Consider the following 6,000-nt stretch of genomic DNA (forward strand, 5'->3'; position numbering starts at 1 on the left):
CGTATGTAAGGTGTTCATACTACCACCTTGTGGATTTACTCTGAATTTACCAGTCGCGAAAAGAGCGTACATCATTAGATGATATGTTTTTTGATTAACAAAATCTCAGTCCAAGAGCCCCTATATTGATTATCCATCTGCTTGAAACAAATTATTAAATACTTTTATATTCATCAGGGATGTTGCTATGCCGTGTCCATCAAATAACCTGTGCATAATAAAGCCTTTGGGATAATTTAAGATCTAAGGAGAAACACGATTCTATAAGAAAAACAGTAACAACATGAAAAGAAAACGTAATAAGCATGGCAAAATCGATCCACTGTGCCCATACGACGACACCAGATCGATCATCCACCATTAAAGTAAACGCGCACACACGCGCCGAGTACCTGCTTGGCGATTTAATTGTAACACATGCAGGCAAGCACGGTAAGAATGCTGTAAAATGATGCGCACATTATTAGTATGTGGAAAAGGGAATCCTGGGCATCCTAAAATATAACGTTCGCAGCCGCAGCCCTAGAAGCAGGTCATTCTGACCTCAGTGCTACGGGAGCCGAATACTAATTACCCAAGAGCTTCAGCACTCCTTTTCAAGTTCAAACATCAACAAGGGTAGGATCTAAAGGCACACCGATTCCGTATGCGCAAATGGGATCCCGGTACGCGCGGTACATTGCAAGCCTTGAAAAAAATAGACGTCACACTGAAGCCAGCCATTAAGACAAGTGAATGCATAAACACTTTTTTAAATCTCTGCCTGTTGGACAGCTTTTTTGGTTTGGTTTCATACATGGTGAATTCCAGAATAATTCGAAGAATAACCCATCCTGGTTTTGGTGAATGCTGCGTTCCTAATTACAGCCAGCGGTGTGGTGGTGAAATGTGTTTAAAACTGATTGCAGATTGCAAGGTGTAGACAGATAGGAAAATTAAACAGACATTACCAACCTTTAATCAAAAATAATTTCAGGTTTTTAGGCGCTCTGAATCAACGATGTGCTCTAACATATGCATGTACTTCTCTGCCAAGGTTTTCTTCGAGGATCGCACAGCCTTTAAGGATTTTACGCACATACCCATTTTGCCAGTATAAGTGCAGCAAAACTGTTCGAGTACAGAGGGATTGGCTAACTTTTTTCGCTTGAAATGTTATGTGTCATAGAAACTAATAAATAAAACATTTCAATTATAAGAGTAAGAAGAACTGATGATTCTATTGTGTAGACGTACACCCCCTAAAAGAACGTTCAAACAAATGGTAAAACAGTCTATACACTTAGTAATGAAACGGCTCAGAGAAAATAATAACAACATAAACCATGGGAGGCTGAGAAAACACCAAGCAATGCTCATATATTACACCATTAATTGCATTGCTATTTTATGATATACTTTGGCAAGTAAATCAAATAAGCCACACGGGCGCCCAGAAGTAGCCTTTTTTCCATACTACACGCTATGCATATACGTTTACACACGCACATATATATAAATATGCATTTGAATGTATAACAAATATTGTATATTTGCACCGATCTACACATGTGTATACACCTATATATACATACACTTGAAAACGAACACACACATTCTGTGTCTCTTTCTGAATAAAAGCCATTTCAGTGAATCCAATAATGTGTAGCTTTCATTGACACCGACTGAGGATTTTTGTGCACTTTGCCAAAAATACTGGACGGGGAAAGGTGGTGCTGGTAGTGAAGGTTGTAGTGATGATGATGGTGGTGTGGAGGGGGGTACAGGGGCATATTGGGCTGAAAATGGTAAGCTGATCAAATCGAAAATGAAAGAAGCAAAAAAAAAAAAAAAAAGAGGCGACTGTGTTAACATTGAGCAAAGATAAAGATAACGGCTAGCGTTTGAACCGCCGGAGCTCTCAGCCAAAGCATTGAAAGCGAGCCAAAATCAGATTTCGGTACTTACCTCCTCGGTATATCTGCAACATCTAACTCCTCTACTTGAAGCCAGGGACTTCGAGAAATACAAAAAAGGGGGCGAATATCACACCAAATATCTAAAACTCCATCTCCCCTGAAAAGGAGGAAAGGGGAAAAAAGAAGAAGGAAGAAGATCCAATGCAATATCCCGGTCCAAATGAAATGCAATTACACCCCAGACTTAGCTCCTGAGAAGAATAGCTGCTTTTCGCTTGTAAATGACCTACATTCATGAACGAAATTCATTAGATTCACTGCAGAGGAATTGCAAGTTGTTGGGGCTCTGATTGCTTTCATAGAGAGAGACACACAGAGAGGGAGAAAGGGAGAGAGAGAGAGAGAGAGAGAGACTGGTCTGCAACGGGAGATTAGAGTTGGGGGTTTGGGGGAGTGTGGGTAGAGAGCGGTGAGAGAAAGAGAGAGAGAGAGAGAGAGAGAAACCCAGGCTGTACCAGTCGCTTTCTGTGCCTTTGCTATTGGACTAAACTGAATGAATTTTACAAAGCCGGCAGCCAATTGCCGCATCCCGCTCCATCACTATTAACCGAGAGCGGATCCGCTGCTTGAAATGTAAAGGTCTTTCTCGCACATCTACGTGGATCTCACATATATTGGTGTAGTTATTATTATAACTATTACCATTATTAATTTAGGTGTATAGCTTCACAATTCGCGTTTTTTTTACATTTACTCTCGTTTAATCACCCGAGCTAGCTTCTTTATTTATCTGATATTGACATTAAGTAAATGGCAGCTGCATCGTTAGCAACCAGATTACTCCCATTTTCCACGACTAAGGAGCTTTTCTGCTGCAGCAAGCACACACATTTCCAACCTCCGCCCCCCATCCATCCACCCCCCCCCCACAGCACCCTCCACCAACCGCATGTTAATCTTCAATTTTATCAGCATTTTAGATTAATTTGTGGGTTTCTGTCGAGTTCTCTCCGCCCACCCCTCCAAAGCAGAAGTGCGTATTAAAACCACACACCCACCCAGCCAGCCAGCCAGCCACCTACCCACGCACGAACGAGCTTATCGCCCTGAAGACCTCGGCACAATATAAAGAAACTAGCAGATCACTTAACTCAGGTAATGCTGTCAGATCTTTCTGATGATGAAGATTTTTTTTTTAAAAAGGGCCATTACATTAATCCAGTTTGGAAGGCAGAAGCAGAGTGCGCAGGAAAACGAAAAGGTCCCGGGTTCAAATCTCTGGTGAGCCCGTCGACTGAGATTCAACTGCAACTAATTGGTTTACACATCCATCTTATAAACTGATTGTTATCACATGCGGTAAGCAATATTTTCATAAAATACATGGCGTCCCGTCCAGGGCTGAGGCTATATCAAACACAGACTGGCTTTAACAATCAGTCAGTCAGTCATTTTCCAACCCGCTATATCCTAACACAGGGTCACGGAGGTCTGCTGGAGCCAATTCCAGCCAACACAGGGCGCAAGGCAGGAACAAATCCCAGGCAGGGTGCCAGCCCACTATAGTCTTTAACAATTATAAAATATAAAAATCTTCAATGGACTGGCATCCCATCCAGGGTTGAGGCTGTATCATATAGAGATTGGCTGAAATCTTTAACATAACCAGACACTCTTCAAAGCAATGGGTTGTGTGCTTTCTTGAAGTACCATTATTTGACAAAGAACCGTTACATTCTGCGTTATTGTATGCAGCAAGATTCCTTTGAAAATCAATGTTTAGATATCAGTTAGATAGATAGAACTTTATTAGTGCCTAGTGGGAGATTTGGCTTTTTACACAATCTCTTCAAATAAATAAACACATAAATTGATAGACAGATTACACTATACACTATGGTCTGAACACACCTGAGAATGACAAAAAAAGAAAAGAAAAATTTTAAAAGAAAGAAAACTCCTAACTTGGCACTTACAGTCAAGTGGTACATTATGCAGGCATACTGCTGTTGGTATTAAGGAGCCCCCCATTTGGGTTCCTGACACACTTTTACTAAATAATTTGTTGGCTGAAAGTCCTCAGTGTTAGTTTGTCCGAGAGAAGATGTGCTGCATTGTTCATATTGGCACTCCGTTTTATTTTAATCCTCTCCTTTGCTATGACCTCCAGGAGGTCCAGAGTGTGTCCTATAACTGAGCCTGCCCTTTTAATTAGCTTATTGATTGGGTGTGCATCACTTGAAGTGATGTTACCAGCCCAGCACACCCCAGTGTAGAAAATCACACTGGCCATCACAGAGCTGTAGACGATGTGAAGGATGTCACTCCCCACATTAAAGGAACACAGTCTCCAAAGGAAGAAGAGCCTGCTCTGCCTTTTCTTGTACAGTTTCTTTGTGTTCCAAGACCAGTCCAAACTGGCATTAACATGGACCCCCACATTATTATCATTGGTTTATAGCTAATTTACGGAGCTTGTCGTGGATTTTTTCTAGAACCTTTAAGTGCATAGTTCTTTTGGGTACCAAAAATGGCATCGCTCTAAAGAACTTCTTTGGCCCTTTTAAGAGTGTACAGAACTATTAGGCATCAGTAATGTACCCTTCTAATTATTCCTTTTGCACTGTAAGTCTGTTCTAAAATGTATTTTAAAAATGTAAAGAACACTAAACCCTAATAGAAGTAACTGGACTCTCTAGTATAAAAGGAATTAAAAACAGAGGACCTAATGACTTGACTGCACTGCACTGATAAAGGTGGGTAAGGAAAATCCATCTACACGCCTTTGACCTTAAATGTTATTAAGAGATCAGTTAAATGAAAAAAAAAAGAGTCCAAGTAACCTCAGTGGTTGCAATTGCCAGGCTTAATTTTAGCTAGCCCTAAAAATTAGGAAATAGATGCAATTATATTTATGTAAAGGAAAAAGTAATGTAAAACAGAAAAGCCTCCTGGGGCATTTTTCTTTTTTCACTTTCAATTTTCATGTATTTTTAATACTGTGTATTATCAGAGGGGTATGTAAGTTGAACTCTGCAATTTTTTATTCTAAGTTTTGTTTTGTTTGGGCTTTTTTCACATTATTTTTTTCAGTCATAGCTTTACTTGTGATTGAACCTTGCAAAGATGCTGCACTCTGGGCTTGCCCCAAGATATTAAAAGTGATCTTTACCCTTTGAGAGGTATGAAAAATGAACTTGGTCTGGTGTTAGCAGTTAAAACAGAATTATTGCTTTTATCAGTTTTGGAAATTTTCTAGAACTTTGCACTCAGTGGCGAGTACTACAGTGGGTTTAGAAACTATTCAGACCTCTTCTATTCCTGCACGCGTTAGTGTGTTGTAGATTTAATTTTAAATTGATAAATTTGCCATTTTTGCCCATCAATCTACACTCAATAACCCATAATGACAAAGGCAAAACATGCTTTCAGAAATTTTTGCTAATTTTTGTTAAAAGTCAGAAAGTGAAATCTCTCATTCATAAATGTATTGAAACCCTTTTTCTGTGGGAGTCTAAATTGTGGTCAGGTGCCTCCTGTTTGCTTTAATTCTCCTTGAGACATGTCAAGGACTTCACTGGAGTCCATCTGTGGCAAACTGAATTGTATTGAATGGACATTACTTAGAAAGCCACACAGTTCTGTATATAGGGTCCGATAATTCACACTGCATGTCAGGACCAAAACCAAGCCACGGAGTCCAAGGAAGGCATGGATGAGTTCAACGGTGTTAAACTGTTGCTAAAGCTTTGAGTCCTTTGAGGCTTTTGTGAAATGGAAGAAGATAGGAACCACCCTGAAGGGCCTTGGTCAGGAAGATGACCAAAAACACATTGGTCAGTCTAACAGAGCTTCAGAGGTCCTCTGCTGTGATGTAAGAACCTGTTGGTAAGATGACCCTCTCAGCAGCACCCCATCAATCAGGTATTTATGGTAGAGTGGCTAGACAGAAGCCACTCTTGAGTAAAAGGCACATGACAGTTTAAAGAGCTCTAACAGCATGAGGAAAAAGACCATTTGGTCTGATGACAGAAAAATTTAACTCTTTGGGCAGAATTCCAAAAACACTACATCTGACAAAGTACAGGTACTGCTCATCACC

General features: G+C 40.2%; 1 protein-coding gene across 2 annotated transcripts in view; it reads right to left on the reverse strand.

Moving 5' to 3' along the window:
- nlgn4xa (neuroligin 4 X-linked a) overlaps positions 1-2,279 on the reverse strand; it is a 607,526-nt gene extending 605,247 nt beyond the window's left edge. For both annotated transcript variants that reach the window (XM_039743574.1, XM_039743573.1), the window contains exon 1: positions 1,948-2,279. The gene's annotated coding sequence lies outside the window, so the exon portion shown is untranslated. The remainder of the gene's footprint in view (positions 1-1,947) is intronic.
- Between the last annotated feature and the right edge of the window lie 3,721 nt (positions 2,280-6,000).

The sequence above is a fragment of the Polypterus senegalus genome, chromosome 2 (genome assembly GCF_016835505.1).
Source record: "Polypterus senegalus isolate Bchr_013 chromosome 2, ASM1683550v1, whole genome shotgun sequence".
In the NCBI taxonomy this organism is placed as follows: domain Eukaryota; kingdom Metazoa; phylum Chordata; class Cladistia; order Polypteriformes; family Polypteridae; genus Polypterus; species Polypterus senegalus.